This window comes from Maylandia zebra, linkage group LG4 (genome assembly GCF_041146795.1).
Source record: "Maylandia zebra isolate NMK-2024a linkage group LG4, Mzebra_GT3a, whole genome shotgun sequence".
Lineage (NCBI taxonomy): Eukaryota > Metazoa > Chordata > Actinopteri > Cichliformes > Cichlidae > Maylandia > Maylandia zebra.
Window position 1 is genome coordinate 6,066,357 of NC_135170.1, and position 17,109 is coordinate 6,083,465.

At 44.9% G+C, this 17,109-nt stretch overlaps 2 long non-coding RNA genes across 2 annotated transcripts; both read left to right on the forward strand.

Annotated features, from left to right (window-relative positions):
• The first annotated feature begins 7,312 nt into the window (after nt 1–7,312).
• On the forward strand, nt 7,313–8,024 carry LOC143418465 (uncharacterized). Its single transcript, XR_013098460.1, has 3 exons — nt 7,313–7,484; nt 7,558–7,763; nt 7,843–8,024. It is a non-coding gene; the product is annotated as an uncharacterized LOC143418465 (long non-coding RNA).
• Nucleotides 8,025–12,405: 4,381 nt separating this feature from the next.
• Nucleotides 12,406–13,163, forward strand: LOC106675340 (uncharacterized). The gene is made up of 3 exons (XR_003022052.2): nt 12,406–12,637; nt 12,711–12,916; nt 12,996–13,163. It is a non-coding gene; the product is annotated as an uncharacterized LOC106675340 (long non-coding RNA).
• The last annotated feature ends 3,946 nt before the right edge of the window (nt 13,164–17,109 follow it).

The following is a 17,109-nucleotide window of genomic DNA, read 5'->3' on the forward strand; positions in this document are numbered from 1 at the left end:
TAAAGAAAAGCCACATTAAAACCACCAGCAGAGAAACATGGGTTTAAACCTCTTTTTTTAAGGAAAAAAACACAAAAAAATCCTTATGCCTACCTCAGAAGTGAAAGGAATTCCAGCTCTAAAAAAAGGGCCCAGTGTTTTTTAAAGTGAAGCCTGCAGTAGAGTTGTGGTGGTCAGTGGGGGTAGTTGAGGTTTGCAGACACTTTAACAGAAGCAGAGAGGGCAAAAGCCTGAAGGTGCTATTCTTTCTTTCTCAGAGGTCTGCTGGCTGCTCAGTATGACTATACTGTTGTGTAGTAGTGTAGCTACGGTCACTCTGGCATGGCAGGGTCCTCCTCATGGTGCTAAAATAAAACCACAGTTTTTTTTTCTTGGTGTCCAGAATGAGACAGACTTCTTCTATTTCCAGCTTTGGTAATGTTGGCAACCAGCGTAGCGCCTCTTTAAGCCTCTTTTTTTATGTTTTGAACTTCCCCCTTCACTTTTAACTGTCATCCAGATTCTAGTCCACCAACTATCTGTTGTGGTCTGTTTCTTGTTTTTCTTTTCTTGAAGTTTCTCAACAACAACAAAATTCGAGCTGTGATAAAATGCGCAGAAAGAGAACCATCAGTGAGAGTTTGTGAGAGAAGGCAGACAGACACACCCATGGGGGAAAACACCACAAGGATCTGTACCTATTTTGTATATGTATAATAAATTGAGATGTTTTTAATTATTTTGAATGCTGAAATAAAGCATGTTAAGTGGTCGAACAATGAATCCTGCCTAATTGCCTGACTGACCCCCTGCACTTCTCCCCCCCTCCAAAAAAAGAAGAGACTTGAAGTAAAGCACCTTTTGCCTTTTTTACAACTTGTACAGTAACAGAGAGAGACAAGATTAAAGAAACATGACAGAAAGATTTCTGCCTCTTGTTTAATATTTTGCTAATATATTCCTCTGTAGACGAAAGATGTTAGCAGATTTTGAAACATTTTTGAAGGTAGCACCTTGACTTGTGTCTCTTGATCATGTAAGCCTTTGCTTCTCTTTGCAGTTTTGAGTGCTGCCACTTAAAATAAGCAGGTGAATAACGCGGCTTCTAATTGTGAAACCTGTCCAACTTACTGGGGGTCAGAAAAAATGAGGAGAGCAGCCTACCTTTCAGTCAGATTCCACATTGTGACTTCTTCCATGCCATTAAATCCATATAGAAAAATGCACATCCATAATCCGCCAAGAAAGTGTCAGCCTGATAGTCCATTTACGAGTAATTCTGTCCATCTTGACAAGTCCCTACAACAATCTTTTACCCCACTGTTTCCACAGCTGGTCAGCCCATCTGCTCAACTCAGACTGCAGAACTGAGGGGCTTGTTGGTGCTGGAGGGAACCAGCTCTGCTCTCAGACTGTTGGCATCAATTTGGCTTCACAAAGACACTGATTGTCCACCTTGAGGGAGCCAGGGAAGAGAGGGTAGGTTTGCACTCCCCGGTGGGAATCTGGATTATTTCCGCAAGAATTTAGGCCTTTATTTGAGGCCTGGGCAGAGGAATGTTAACCTCTCCAGTTTCGGACAACAGAGGAGGTTCTGTTTGCAGAGAGGAAGCTTCTCTTCAGGCTTGTGTGACTTTATACCAAGAGTAAACATCAGAAGGGTGCGATGAGGCCAGAAAAAAGGAGAGAACAGATACAGCTAGAGGATGACTTTTAAGCAAGATCTTTGAAGGGACAGTTTCTGTTTATTCTTTTAGGCACCAGCTACTAAATATATGAACACATAAAATAAAAAGAAGCTTTGTAACAGATTTAGCTACTGTACCACCTAACTTCCATCGTCAGTGTTCTATCATCTAAAGATGGTATTGACATGAAATTCTCACCGATCCAATCCACACATGCAAAGAAAGCAAACCATAGATGACTGTAAATTATGTGTAATAATGCAGAACACACAGGGAAAAAGTATTGAGGCTGGTAACTGAAATTTATTTAATACTTTCTACTCAAGCCTTTGTTGGTGAGAACCGTTTCAAAGATCCTCCTGTGTGGAGAAACTAGTCCCATGCATTGTGACTTTGGCCCATTCCTTGGCTGTGTGTTTGGGATCGTTGTCTTGCTGAAACCTACACCCTCATTTAATCTTCATCTGTCTCTGTACATTTTTCCTTTCATCCTTCCTTCAATTATGTGAAGCATGCTAGTACTGTATGCTGAAAAACAACCCCACACTATGACGTTCCCACCTCCAAACTTTACTGTTGGTATGGTGTGTTCGGGTCATATGCAGTGACTTTTGACCTCCAAGCATGGTGTGTATCCAAAGAGTTTAATGTTGGTCTCATCTGACCAGACTATATTCCCACAGTATTTCTCAGGTTCGTCTAAATGTTGTTCAGCAAACATTAAAAGTCTTGCATGGTGAGTGTGCTTACAGGCCATGGTGGCTGAGTGCATCAGAAACAAAAACAAAACAAAACAAAAATACCACCCAGGACTCTTGAGAAGCTGCAATCCTCTATCACACAGGAATGGAACAACATTCCTCTCTCAAAAGTCCACCACCTCAGTTTCCAAATGTTTATGGAACATTAACAGTAAATATGGTTTTCCCCCAGTTACTTTCTTTCTTTTCATCTTTTTGGAATTTCTACAAACCTTTTTCATTGCTCACAGTTAACTCAGGATTACTCAGAGTTGACTGACTGTTGTTTGAGCTCAGTGTGTCACCTTTTGCTATCTTTTCTATTTTATTTACCATTAATTTAATACTTGAGTTAAATTTCAATCTCCAGAAACCCAACCTTATCAGTTCATTTTCAGTTGCCTTTTTTTAGGCATTTTTTTTATTGAAAGGTAAAGACGCTACAATAATACAAAAAGTACTGTTGTGCAGCACACTCTACATTTATTTATATTCATAGTATCAAGGGTTCAGTACCCTATTAATGCCAAGCAGAGGCGCTAAATAATCACAGTTGTGTAAATCCATGCCACCACATGGAAACACCTCTTAGGCTGTCTCTGTATCACACAGTGTCAACAGCAGTTGCACAAGTACTCTTTGTGATTCTCTGGCTTTCACCTTCACAATAATGATGCTCAGACTCCTTCAATTAGCTGCTCTTCCACTATGTCTAGCAGGTAAATTCCTGAGTTCTGTAGGTACTGATTTAAATATTAATGCTTCTAATAACTCCAACTGTGTGCTTCAATTGTGTTTTTTCTGTAGGGCTCTCATCAAAAACTGTCCATCAGAGTCCTGCTCAGATGTTCAAAGTGGCTGGAAAACAAGTCCTGATTAACTGCAATCACAGTAACAGTGATTTTTACATGATCCAGTGGTACAAGCAGTCTACAAGGAGGAATGAAATGACTCTCATTGGATTTGCACGATATGACAGTCAGGCTGTTGAAGGCCCATTCCAAGCACTTTATAACGTGAGCGGAGACGGCAGAAGTGCTTCGTCTCTTCACTTTTTAGCCCACGGCAGTGCGATATATTTTTGTGCTGCAAGTGAAGCACCCTGCTGCATCACCCGAGCGGTCTGTAACAAAAACCCTCACCACACTCATCTGCTGTAACCACACATTCTGCAAACACTTTGTCAATATCTGGTGTCAGACAGCCGATTATGCAGGATTAAAACAAAACTTTGAATGGTGGGGCATGGCATTACCAAAGACAGTTTGACACGTTTGCGCCATGAAAAATCGTCACTCTTCCCCAAACCCCTGCAATTCTGGGAGCCTGACCAGGCCCTGGTGTTCTTCTTCCTGATGTTCAAACAATGCCAGTCCTTAATTTTTCACCTTTTTGCCATTCCCTGTTAGTATTATCACAACCTCACTTCTTAACAGTTAGCAGAGCTTCATGAGGTTCTTGACATCGTGCTAAACCCCTTGCCTTGTAGCTACATTTTGAGTGCGTGCATGTGGGTGCAGAACATTCAATTCAATTCAATTTTATTTATATAGTGCCAAATCACAACAAAAGTCGCCTCAAGGCGCTTTATATTGTACACTAGATCGCACAATAATAGATACAGAGAAAAACCCAACAATCATATGACCTCCTATGAGCAAGCAGTTTGGCGACAGTGGGAAGGAGGGGCGGGGCCATCTGCTGCGACCGGTTGGGGTGAGAGAAGGAAGACAGGATAAAGACATGCTGTGGAAGAGAGACAGAGGTTAATAACAGATATGATTCAATGCAGAGAGGTCTGTTAACACATAGTGAGTGAGAAAGGTGACTGGAAAGGAAAAACTCAATGCATCATGGGAATCCCCGGCAGCCTACACCTATTGCAGCATAACTAAGGGAGGATTCAGGGTCACCTGGTCCAGCCCTAACTATATGCTTTAGCAGAAAGGAAAGTTTTAAGCCTAATCTTAAAAGTAGAGATAGCGTCTGTCTCCCGAATCCAAACTGGAAGCTGGTTCCACAGAAGAGGGGCCTGAAAACTGAAGGCTAGCCCTCCCATTCTACTTTTAAATACTCTAGGAACAACAAGTAGGCCTGCAAAGCGAGAGCGAAGTGCTCTAATAGGGTGATATGGTACTACAAGGTCGTTAAGATAAGATGGGGCCTGATTATTTAAGACCTTGTATGTGAGGAGCAGGATTTTGAATTCAATTCTGGATTTAACAGGAAGCCAATGAAGGGAAGCCAAAACAGGAGAAATCTGCTCTCTCTTTCTAGTCCCTGTCAGGACTCTTGCTGCAGCATTTTGGATTAGCTGAAGGCTTTTCAGCGAGTTTTTTGGACATCCTGATAATAATGAATTACAGTCGTCCAGCCTGGAAGTAATAAATGCATGAACTAGTTTTTCAGCATCACTCTGAGACAAGATATTTCTAATTTTAGAGATGTTGCGCAAATGGAAGAAAGCAGTCTTACATATTTCTTTAATATGTGTATTGAAGGACATATCCTGGTCAAAAATGACTCCAAGGTTCCTCACAGCGTTACTGGAGGCCAAGGTAATGCCATCCAGAGTAAGAATCTGGTTAGATACCATATTTCTAGGCTTTTCAGGGCCGAGTACAATAACCTCAGTTTGATCTGAATTAAGAAGCAGAAAGTTAGCGGCCATCCAGGTCTTTATGTCTTTAAGACATTCCTGCAGTTTAACTAATTGGTGTGTGTTATCTGGCTTCATGGACAGATAGAGCTGGGTGTCATCAGCATAGCAGTGAAAATTTATGCTATGTCTTCTAATGATACTGCCTAAGGGAAGCATGTATAATGTAAACAGAATTGGTCCTAGCACTGAACCCTGTGGAACTCCATAATTAACCTCAGTGTGTGAAGAGGACTCTCCATTTACATGCACAAACTGGAGTCTATTAGATAGATATGATACAAACCACTGCGTTCAGCACCTGTAATACCTACAGCATGTTCTAATCGCTCTAATAGGATATTATGGTTGTTAGATTTTGTATTGTTGATTGTCATTTATGCTTAGAAATATTTAACCATGTATGCTTAGAGGTGTATAATCAATTGTGTAGTGATAGGATGTGTGATCTTTAACAGGCTACAAAGGCTTGGTGTGTATTCCACACCTACATCCTGGGAGCATGGGAAGAGGTCGTACCTTTTCTTATTGTTTTATGGTAGGATTAACGTAGCTACGTCTGTTCTAGTCTAAGTGCTTTTTGTTTAGATGAACTGCTGGACTTCCTCACCGTGCTATCTAGGGTGAACCATCTAGGGTGAGGGGGGGTCTACCCTCTTCCTGACCAAGGATGTTTGCCTTTGTGCTTTCATGTATATGACCCTTTGATCAGCAGTACCACACACACACACACACACACACACACACACACACACACACACACACACACACACAGTATTCTTTGTTCACATGTATATCTATGTAAGATGCTATATGTTAATGACCCTATGCATATTCATGTAACCACAATAAAAGGAGTGCTATGGGGAGCCTGGCTGAGAGTCTGATGGAGGTCAAGTGGTGGGACGACACTTGGCTCTAGCCAGGTCTCCCTCATGCATGAGTAAACCAGAGAACTTTGGTGCCTTGAGTCTTGCTTTTTGCTGCGTAGCAGATTGTCCTTAACGTTCCAGCGAATAGGTTCGAGCTACAAACCTATCAATGGTCAACAGTATCGAATGCTGCACTAAGGTCTAGCAGGACAAGCACAGAGATGAGTCCACTGTCAGAGGCCATAAGAAGGTCATTTGTAACCTTCACTAAAGCTGTTTCTGTGCTGTGCTGAGCTCTGAAACCTGACTGAAACTCTTCAAATAAACCATTCCTCTGCAGATGATCTGTTAGCTGTTTGACAACTACTCTTTCAAGGATTTTTGATATGAAAGGAAGGTTGGAGATTGGCCTATAATTAGCTAAGACTGCTGGGTCTAGAGATTATTTTTGAGTAAAGGTTTAACTACAGCTAGCTTGAAGGCCTGTGGTACATAGCCGATCATTAGAGATAGGTTGATCATATTTAAGATCGAAGAATTAATTAATGGCAGGACTTCTTTGAGCAGTTTTGTAGGAATGGGGTCTAAAAGACACGTTGATGATTTGGAGGAAGTAATTATTGAAGTTAACTCAGAAAGATCAATTGGAGAAAAAGAGTCTAACTTAACATCAATGGTACTAAGAGTAACTGTAGATAATATTACATCTGTGGGATGATTATTGGTAATTTTTTCTCTAATGATAAAAATTTTATTTGTGAAGAAGTTCATGAAGTCATTACTAGTTAACGTTAAAGGGATGGTTGGCTCAAAAGAGCTCTGACTTTTTGTCAGCCTGGCTACAGTGCTGAAGAGAAACCTGGGGTTGTTCTTATTTTCTTCAATCAGTGATGATTAGTAAGATGTTCTGGCTTTGCGGAGGGCTTTCTTATAAAGCAGCAAACTATTTCTCCAGGCTAAATGATGATCCTCTAAATTTGTGACACGCCATTTCCTCTCCAGATTACGAGTCATCTGCTTTAAGGTACGTGTTTCAGAATTATACCACGGAGTCAGGTACTTCTGATTAGAGACCTTAGTTTTCACAGGAGCTACAGTATCCAGAGTCGTACGTAGTGAGGAGGTGAAATTATTAACAAGATAATCGACCTGTGTTGGGGTAGCGTTCAGATAGCTGCTCTGCTCTGTGTTGGTACAGGTCATTGGAGATGATAACAGTGGGTGGATTATATTCTTAAACTTAGTTACAGCGCTTTCAGAAAGACATCTACTGTGATAAAGTCCACTCTCCACCGCTGTGTAATCAATTATTGTAAATGTAAATGTTATCAGGAAATGATCAGACAGGAGAGGATTTTCAGGAAACTGTCATGGTCTACGGTGGGTGGCTGGAGTTTCCATTAGGCTCCTGAACTGACCTGGGATCCGCCCCTGGGCAGGGCCAACTCCAGCTCCTGCACACCTGGAGCCTATTGCAGGCTATCAAGCCAGAGGGATTTAAACCACACATCGATGTTCACTCACTGCCAGTTCGTCATCAACCCATGTTGGTAACAGGTCTTGTGTTTCAAATTCTCGCTGTGATTCATCTTACTAACAAAGACTCTTTTGTGCTACAGTTGCTGTACCCACCCTGGCTCACTCCACCTCCGGACTCGGAATACCTAGTGATCATTTTGGAAATCCCTCTGTGCCTCACCTGCCTGCCCTCCTGCCATCACACTCCATCTGGAGCCCCGGATCTCAGGTCAGCCTTTCCACGCCACTCAGCCTCCCCTGGATCTTCATCATCCCCCTCTCAAACACTCCAGGTCCCTAACTGCAAGTAAGAATTGCTGCTCTTATACTGGCCACTTCTGAGCTGCCTTCACTACCTGCCTAACTCCTATATCCTCTCCCCTCAGTGTGACTGTTCCCCACTCAGCTCCGTTCCACTTCTCAGGCCTCGTTCCCTCGCCCTAGCCACGTTCCCCTGGGCACGCCACACCAAGGCTCCACGTCTCGTCATTTTCTGTCTTTGCCACGTTTCCCTTTTTTTGTTCCCCTTGCACTTAACCGTAATAAACTATTAAATCATCTACTGTCTCCGCTCTGGGTTTCTGCACCTGAGTCCTATTCAGTACCGGCCATCCGTCGCCGTGACAGTACGAACTGGCCAACAAATGGACTCAGCAGACCCAGTACATGCAGCAGTCTTCAAGCAGGGAGCCATTTTAGGGGCTCATGAGCAAGCGTTGCAGGTTCTCGACACCCGGTGTCAAGCCATAGGCGAGACCCAGGCTAGGATCTTAGCTTCCCTGCAGGAGATTCAGTCGGCTCTTTCCCCTCCTCCAGGCCCATCCTCCGCGTCCCCTGCGCCCGTGGCAGAACCTCCCCAGTCTTCCCCAGCTCCGACCCCTTCGGGCTCCGTGTTTCGCGATGCTGCATTCCCAGAACCCGAGCCGTACTCTGGGGAGCGGGGCCGCTGTACGGCCTTTCTACTGAAATGTTCTCTCGCGTTCACGCATTCACCCCGTTCATTTACTAGCGAATCAGCTCGGGTAGCATATCTGGTGGCTAAGCTACAGGGCAAGGCGCTGTTATGGGCCGAGGCGTACCTGTCGGCTCACCCGCTCCCAACCTGCTCGTTTGATGATTTTCTGTGCGAGTTTAAAAAGACCTTTACTCACCCAGTATCGGAGGGTAGTTCTGATGAAAGGTTGCTCGGGTTGCAACAGGGGAGCCGGAGTGTCGCGGAGTTCATTATCGACTTCCGTACTGCAGCCGCCGAGGCCAATTGGCCCGATCATGCCCTTCGGGGAGTGTTCCGTCGCGCCTTAAACGACGAGCTCAAAGACCAGCTCGCTTCCCGCGATGAGCCCGAATCCTTTGAAGACTTGGTCTCCCTTTCCCTTCGGATAGATAATCGCCTGAGGGAAAGGGAGGCAGAAAAGAACCAGAAACATCGTAAACCTGCGCCTCGTACGTTTTCACTTCCTCCACCGTCACGTCCGGTGTCAACATCCGCTCCCGTTTCCGTGGAAACGGACGCCGCTCCGGAGCCTATGCTAATCGGCCGCTCTCGTCTCACACCAGAGGAGCGAGAACGACGGCTTCGGTCGGGCGCGTGTTTTTACTGTGGCTCAGTGGAGCATAGGTTAGCGCAGTGTTCGGTTCGGCCAAAAGGCTCCGCCCGCCGGTAATTTCGGGGATACAGGTGGGCGGATCCTCTTTCAGTTCCAAACCCCGGTTAATTCTACCAGTCACCCTGTGTCTAAATAAGGTTTCTCACCCCCTCCATGCTCTCGTTGATTCCGGAGCAGAGCAAAATTTAATAGATTTAGCTCTCGCTAGACGCCTTCATTTGCCACTCAAGACTCTCGATCCTCCCATCCCTGTTACCGCATTAAACGATCAAATATTCTCTCAGATAACCCATCAGGCTGGCCCCGTAACCCTCGTCACCTCTGGAAACCACCATGAAGCCATTACCTTATTCACCTTCTCTTCTCCTGATTCACCACTCATCCTAGGCTACCCCTGGCTACAGAAACATAACCCTCATATAGACTGGTCTGGAAGTAAAATCGCTAGTTGGAGCCCTTTTTGTCTAGCCCACTGCCTCAAGTCTGCCCTACCGCCGGGTGCCCCTGACACTAACACCTCGGGCGTTGATCCGGTTGACCTCACACTCATCCCACCTGAGTACCATGACCTCCAGGAAGTTTTCAGTAAAGACAAAGCGTCGTCCTTACCACCCCACAGGCCTTATGACTGCGCTATCGACCTTCTACCTGGTGCTCCGCTTCCCTCTAGCCGGCTATTCAACATCTCCAGACCAGAAAGAGAGTCCATGGAAAAGTACATCCACGAGTCATTAGCTGCAGGTATCATCCGCCCATCCTCCTCTCCAGTGGCCGCCGGCTTCTTTTTTGTGGAAAAGAAGGATAAATCACTCCGTCCATGCATAGACTACAGAGGGTTAAACGACATCACCATTAAAAACAAATATCCTTTACCCCTTATCAGCTCAGCCTTCGAACCCCTCCATGAAGTCACCGTATTCACCAAACTGGATCTCCGCAATGCCTACCACCTTGTCTGCATCAGGGAGGGGGACGAATGGAAAACGGCTTTTAATACGCCCCTAGGTCATTTTGAGTATTTGGTCATGCCGTTTGGGTTAACCAATGCCCCCGCTGTCTTTCAGAACCTGGTCAACGACGTGCTCCGTGATTTCCTGAACCAGTTTGTCTTTGTTTATCTTGATGACATACTCATTTTCTCCAAGACCCCCCAGGAACACCATGTCCACGTCCGAGCAGTCCTCCAACGCCTCCTGGAAAACCGACTTTACGTCAAAGCCGAGAAATGTGAGTTTCATGCACAATCTGTCACTTTTCTTGGCTATATACTCGCAGGAGGGCAGGTGAAGACTGATCCAGCCAAGATCCGCACGATCCTAGAGTGGCCCACGCCCACGTCACGCAAGCACTTACAACGTTTCCTCGGCTTTGCCAATTTCTACCGGAGGTTTATTCGCAACTACAGCCAGGTAGCCACTCCTCTCACTACACTCACATCCACCAAAAGACAGTTCATCTGGACACCTGAAGCTGAGGTAGCATTCAGTAGGCTCAAGCGCCTATTTACTTCAGCTCCAGTATTGTGTCACCCAGATCACTCCAAGCCATTTGTTCTAGAGGTAGACGCGTCCGACGTCGGCGTCGGAGCGGTCCTTTCACAGCATTCAGGTTCCAAGGCCAAGTTACACCCATGTGCCTTTTTTTTCACGTCGACTCTCGTCAGCTGAACGCAACTATGATGTAGGAGACAGAGAGTTGCTGGCTATTAAGTTAGCCCTGGAAGAGTGGCGTCACCTATTGGAAGGAGCTGAACACCCATTCACCATCTTCACAGATCATAAAAACCTTACTTACCTCAAAACAGCTAAGCGTCTAAACGCCCGCCAGGCCCGTTGGTCTCTGTTCTTTGATCGCTTCAAGTTTGCCATCTCTTTCCGTCCAGGTTCCAAGAACGCCAAGGCTGATGCCCTGTCTCGTCTTTACGACCCAGACGCTGAACCCACCGAACCAGCTCCTGTGCTTCCTGCCTCCTGCCGCGTAGCGTTTTTATCCTGGGACATAGAGGAATCCATCCAGCGTGCTTTACTGGATGAACCAGACCCTGGCACAGGTCCTCCGGGCCGCCGCTTCGTTCCCACAGCAACCCGTTCGGCTGTAATTAAGTGGGCTCATACCTCCCGGTTTTCCTGCCATCCTGGAATCGGCCGCACCATCGCACTACTATGTCGTCACTTCTGGTGGGCAACTCTGGAACATGATGTGCGGGACTACGTCTCTGCCTGTGACGTGTGCGCCAGGAACAAGACCCGAAATCAGCGACCATCCGGTCTTCTGCAACCTCTAGCCGTACCTTCTCGTCCTTGGTCCCACATTTCCCTGGACTTTGTCACTGGACTGCCTAGGTCAGCAGGTAAAACAGTGATACTCTCTGTGATCGACAGGTTTTCAAAAGCAGCTCACTTCGTTGCCCTGGAGAAACTACCCACTGCCACGGAAACTGCAAGACTGATGGTTGACCACGTCTTCAAACTCCACGGGATTCCTGCCGAGGTCACTTCTGACAGGGGACCTCAGTTTACATCCCAGGTTTGGAAATCTTTCTGCTCTGCCCTGGGTGCTCGAGCCAACCTCAGTTCTGGTTACCACCCTCAAACCAACGGGCAGACTGAGAGGCTCAACCAAGAGCTGGAGTCCATGCTCCGCTGCATGGTTTCCCATAACCCGGCTACCTGGTCAGCACATCTCCCATGGGTGGAGTATGCGCACAATTCTCATGTTTCCGCATCCACTGGTCTCTCTCCATTTGAAGCGTCCCTGGGCTATCAGCCTCCCCTCTTCCCTGAGGAAGAGGCTGATTTGGCTGTGCCTTCCGTCCAGCACCATCTCCAGCGCTGCCGCCGCGTCTGGACTCGGACCCAGGAGGCACTGAAGAAAGCTGCTGCCCGCCACTGCCGCTATGCAGATCGTCTACGGTCGCCAGCTCCTCGGTACGCTCCAGGGCAGAAGGTGTGGCTGTCGGCTAAGGATGTTCCCCTTAAAGTTTCCTCCCGCAAGCTGGCTCCTCGGTTTATTGGGCCGTATGTCATCCACTCGGTCATCTCGCCCTCTGCTGTGAAGCTCGAGCTTCCTCCCAGTCTGCGGATTCACCCGGTTTTTCATGTTTCCCAAGTCAGGCCTGTGCTGTCCAGGGGGCTGTGCCCGCCTTCCGACCCCCCTCCGCCCGCCCGGCTCATCGATGGTCATCCGGCCTATACGGTTCAGCGGATCGTTGACGTCCGTCGCCGTGGTCGGGTCGCCAGTTTTTGGTGGACTGGGAGGGGTATGGGCCTGAGGAACGTGCCTGGGTTCCTCGCTCGTTTATCCTTGATCCTGCTCTTGTCTCTGATTTTTTCAGGTCACGTCGCGGGCTGGGGACCGGTCGGCCGCCGGGTGGCGTCCCTTGAGGGGGGGGTACTGTCATGGTCTACGGTGGGTGGCTGGAGTTTCCATTAGGCTCCTGAACTGACCTGGGATCCGCCCCTGGGCAGGGCCAACTCCAGCTCCTGCACACCTGGAGCCTATTGCAGGCTATCAAGCCAGAGGGATTTAAACCACACATCGATGTTCACTCACTGCCAGTTCGTCATCAACCCATGTTGGTAACAGGTCTTGTGTTTCAAATTCTCGCTGTGATTCATCTTACTAACAAAGACTCTTTTGTGCTACAGTTGCTGTACCCACCCTGGCTCACTCCACCTCCGGACTCGGAATACCTAGTGATCATTTTGGAAATCCCTCTGTGCCTCACCTGCCTGCCCTCCTGCCATCACACTCCATCTGGAGCCCCGGATCTCAGGTCAGCCTTTCCACGCCACTCAGCCTCCCCTGGATCTTCATCATCCCCCTCTCAAACACTCCAGGTCCCTAACTGCAAGTAAGAATTGCTGCTCTTATACTGGCCACTTCTGAGCTGCCTTCACTACCTGCCTAACTCCTATATCCTCTCCCCTCAGTGTGACTGTTCCCCACTCAGCTCCGTTCCACTTCTCAGGCCTCGTTCCCTCGCCCTAGCCACGTTCCCCTGGGCACGCCACACCAAGGCTCCACGTCTCGTCATTTTCTGTCTTTGCCACGTTTCCCTTTTTTTGTTCCCCTTGCACTTAACCGTAATAAACTATTAAATCATCTACTGTCTCCGCTCTGGGTTTCTGCACCTGAGTCCTATTCAGTACCGGCCATCCGTCGCCGTGACAGAAACACTGTTAAATGTTCAGTTTCTATGCCATATGTTAAAACAAGATCTAGAGTGTGATTAAAGTGGTGGGTGGGTTCTTTTACATTTTGAGAGAAGCCAATTGAGTCTAGTAACAGATTAAATGCCATGTTGAGGCTGTCATTTTTAGCATCTACATGGATGTTAAAATCACCCACAATAATTATTTTTATCTGAGCTCAGAACTAAATTAGATATAAAGTCTGAGAAATCAGACAAACTCTGTGTAAAGTGGATGATATATGGTAACAAGTAAGACTGGCTTCTGAGTTTTACAGCTGGGGTGGACAAGGCTAAGCATCAGGCTTTCAAATGAATTAAAAGTCTGTCTGGGTCTTTGGTTGATTAATAGGCTGGTGTGAAAAATTGCTGCCACACCGCCCCCTCGGCCTGTGCTTCGAGGTTTCTGTAGTTAGAATGACTCGAGGGTGTTTTGATTGATTGAATCTTTATTTTGAACATGTTGAAAAAGTATTAAAAAAAATAGAATTAAAAGAGACAAATGAACAAAGCAAACAAAAGGAAAACGAGCAACCACAACTCCAAATAACGTCCATGTTCAAAAAGGAGCAGGAAGAAGCATAAGCTTATTTAATCCCACCCCTTTTCCACTATCTAGTATCAATAGACTACAGAAATACCTCCTTGCAATTACATATGTTATGTGTAATTTTTTTTTTTTTTTTTTAATATATACACATATATGTTTCTATCTATCCATACATACGTATATACACACATACGCACATATACACATTTTCAATAACCCCATTAACACCTCAAGGATACACAACCTACAATTATATATATATATATATATATATATATATATATATATATATACCCATACCAACATACCCGTGCATGCGCACACACATGAAAATATTAGACAAGAACACCCTATCAAATCTCTACCTTTTCCCTGTACCCTGTAAAAACCATATCCTTAAACCGCTTTTTAAACTGTGCCATGCTTGGACATTGCTTCATATCTTTACTTAGTCTGTTCCACAGCTTCACTCCACACACAGAGATGCAAAAACCTTTTAATGTTGTACGGATACGAGGATGTTTTAAATTTAATTCCCCCCTCGAATTGTATCCCCGTTCCCTTTTAGAAAACATTTTTAGAATATTGTCAGGAAGCAGGTTATTTATTGCTTTATATATAATTTGTGCTGTGAGAAAATGAACCAGATCTGTGAATTTTAGAATTTTTGATTTAATAGATCGTTCTTAAATGCAGTCATAGTTTCTTCTGTCCTTACACGCCTGTATCTCAGTTGTTGTTCATGCTGGTTTTTCTTATAATTAGTGTCATAAACTGCAAAAACTGGTAGGTGATCACTGATGTCATTAATTAATATTCCGCTCACAATGTTGTTTTCCATATTGTTAGTGAAAATATTGTCAAGTAAGGTGGCACAATGTGGTGTAATTCTGCTAGGCCTGGTTATTTTAGGATGTAAACTCAAACTGTACATAGTGTTTAGGAATTCGTCGCTCATTTTATGCTTTTTTGGATTCAACAGGTCAATATTAAAATCACCACAGATAAACATAACTTTTTGATTTGTTTTAGAGAATATTTCCTCTATGAAGTCATTAAATACTTGAATACTAGAGCCAGGTGTTCTATATATACAGCTAATTATTACATTTTTTTCTTTTTCCTTATAAATTTCAATTGTTATACATTCTAGTAAATTATCAATTACAGTTGTCATACTTTCTACCACCTTGTAGTTTAGGTTTTTATCCACATACACAGCTACTCCCCCTCCACTCTTGTTCCTTCTATTTACAAAATTCACTTCATATCCCTCCAGTCCAAAGTCCATTCCTTTCTCCGCATTGATCCATGTTTCAGAAATGGCAATAATTCCAAATGGATTTGTCAACTCATTTAGATATTCCTTTATATTGTTGAAGTTGGCATACAGACTTCTGCTATTAAAATGGATTATTGATCATTTATTTTCCGTGTTGATGGTATGCTTAAACTGTTCATCAGTGAAGTAGCAGCAGTTACTGCTGATGTTGTAGAAGAAATTATTTTCCGGGTCTATATCCTTTTCTAAGTCTAGAACATTATGGTCTGTGTATCGAAATGTTCTCAGTTCCAGATTATCATAAAGAGAATTCCAATGAGTCATGTTGATATTGTTGCCGGATGCAGATGAAGTTCTTTTGGACTGTGCCATGTGTTGTGTTGTGTGTCACGTCACATGTGTATTCATACCTCCAGAGTAAGTTGACCTCAGTATTTGTCCAGCTCTTCCATATTTCTGATGACCAACACTTTGGCTTGTTCCGGTGTTCCATTGAGTTTAATGAATACTTTGCAGTTGGTGGTCCATGTATTTTGAATTTTTCCCTGTTTCTTCAAGTAACGTGCTTTCCTGGCAATGTCCGCATTTCTTTTTATCAGATGTTCGTTCATGAAGACATCGGATCCTTTCAGTTTCTTTCCTTGTTTTAACAGTGCTGTTTTCTGTTTTCTGTTTGCAAATCTCACAATGATGGCTGGTTTGTCACTGTCATTTTTTCGGGGCAGAGGGTGGCAAGCCTCAATGTTGTTATAATCCACTTCCACACCTTTGGACCGTAGAAAGGTAACCACTTGATGCTCCGTGGAGTTGACATCTTCCTCTCCTGGCCCTCCTACATTGTCAGTGGCGACCGCCCGGGCGTATGACCGGGGTTTGATGCGAAGCCCCGTGATGATAACATCGTTCATCCGGGTGTACTGCTCCAAATCCGCCACTCTGTTCTCCAGGTACGCCAGCCGCCGATCCTTCTCGGCGTTCTGGATGCGGAGAGCCTTAACTTCCTCGACCAGGTCCAGGATGGCTTTCTGCTGCAGTTTGACAGTAGAAATCTCCTCTGTCATAAACTCCAGCGACTTCTTAATATCGTCTCCTTCCTCGGCTGACAGAACTTTTTTCGGGCCCATGCTGAGAGACGCTCTTGTAGCTTTGCCGTGACGACCGGCTAGCTAGTTGATGCTAGCGTCCTTCCTCTCACTCGATTGATTGTTGATTCATTTAAACGAACATAATCATCCTGCTGCAACCAGGTTTCTGTAAGGCTGAGTAAATCGATTTGTTGATCAATTATTAAGTCATGTACTAACAGAGACTTGGAGGAGAGAGACCTAATATTTAATAATCCACATTTCACTGTTTTACTCTTTGGTTCAGATGTGGATACTGTATTGTTCTTTCTTTTTGATTTCTTATGTTTAAATTGTTTATTGCTGGATTTTAGTTTGGTTTTTGGTCTGTTTGGGAGCTGACACAATCTCTATGGAGATGGGTTTTTGGCCAAACATGGCCAAACAGTTCAATTTAACCTATTAGGTGAATAAAGCTAGAAATAACATTGATCTGTAGCTCATCACACCTTCAAAAGTAGGAACATTTTTTAACAGACCTGCAATTTCAAGACATCACTTCAATTCAGTTTTATTTATATACCACCAAATGACAGCGAGTCATATTGCAAAGGCCCTTCAATAATAGCAATCACTTGGTGACAGTGCAAAGGAAAAAAATACCTTTTTACAGGAGAAACCTGGCTCCATGTGCCACACCTGTTTGGTGGTGACAGAAAGTAAGTAATATCACTCTCTCCAACTCTGACTCAGTTTTCTCATGAACTGGCAGCATATCTTCACAAAGTACTGAGCTAATGGTGTAGGGCTGATGGGAGGAGGTTCCCGCCCACCTTGTGATTTTCTGTGCGTTAAGGATGTGGATGAACAGTATGACTGCAGATTCACTGAGAAAAACAGCAACTGAAGGCAACAGCACAGATACACCAAAGCTAGTTTAATAGTTGAAATAAAGAAG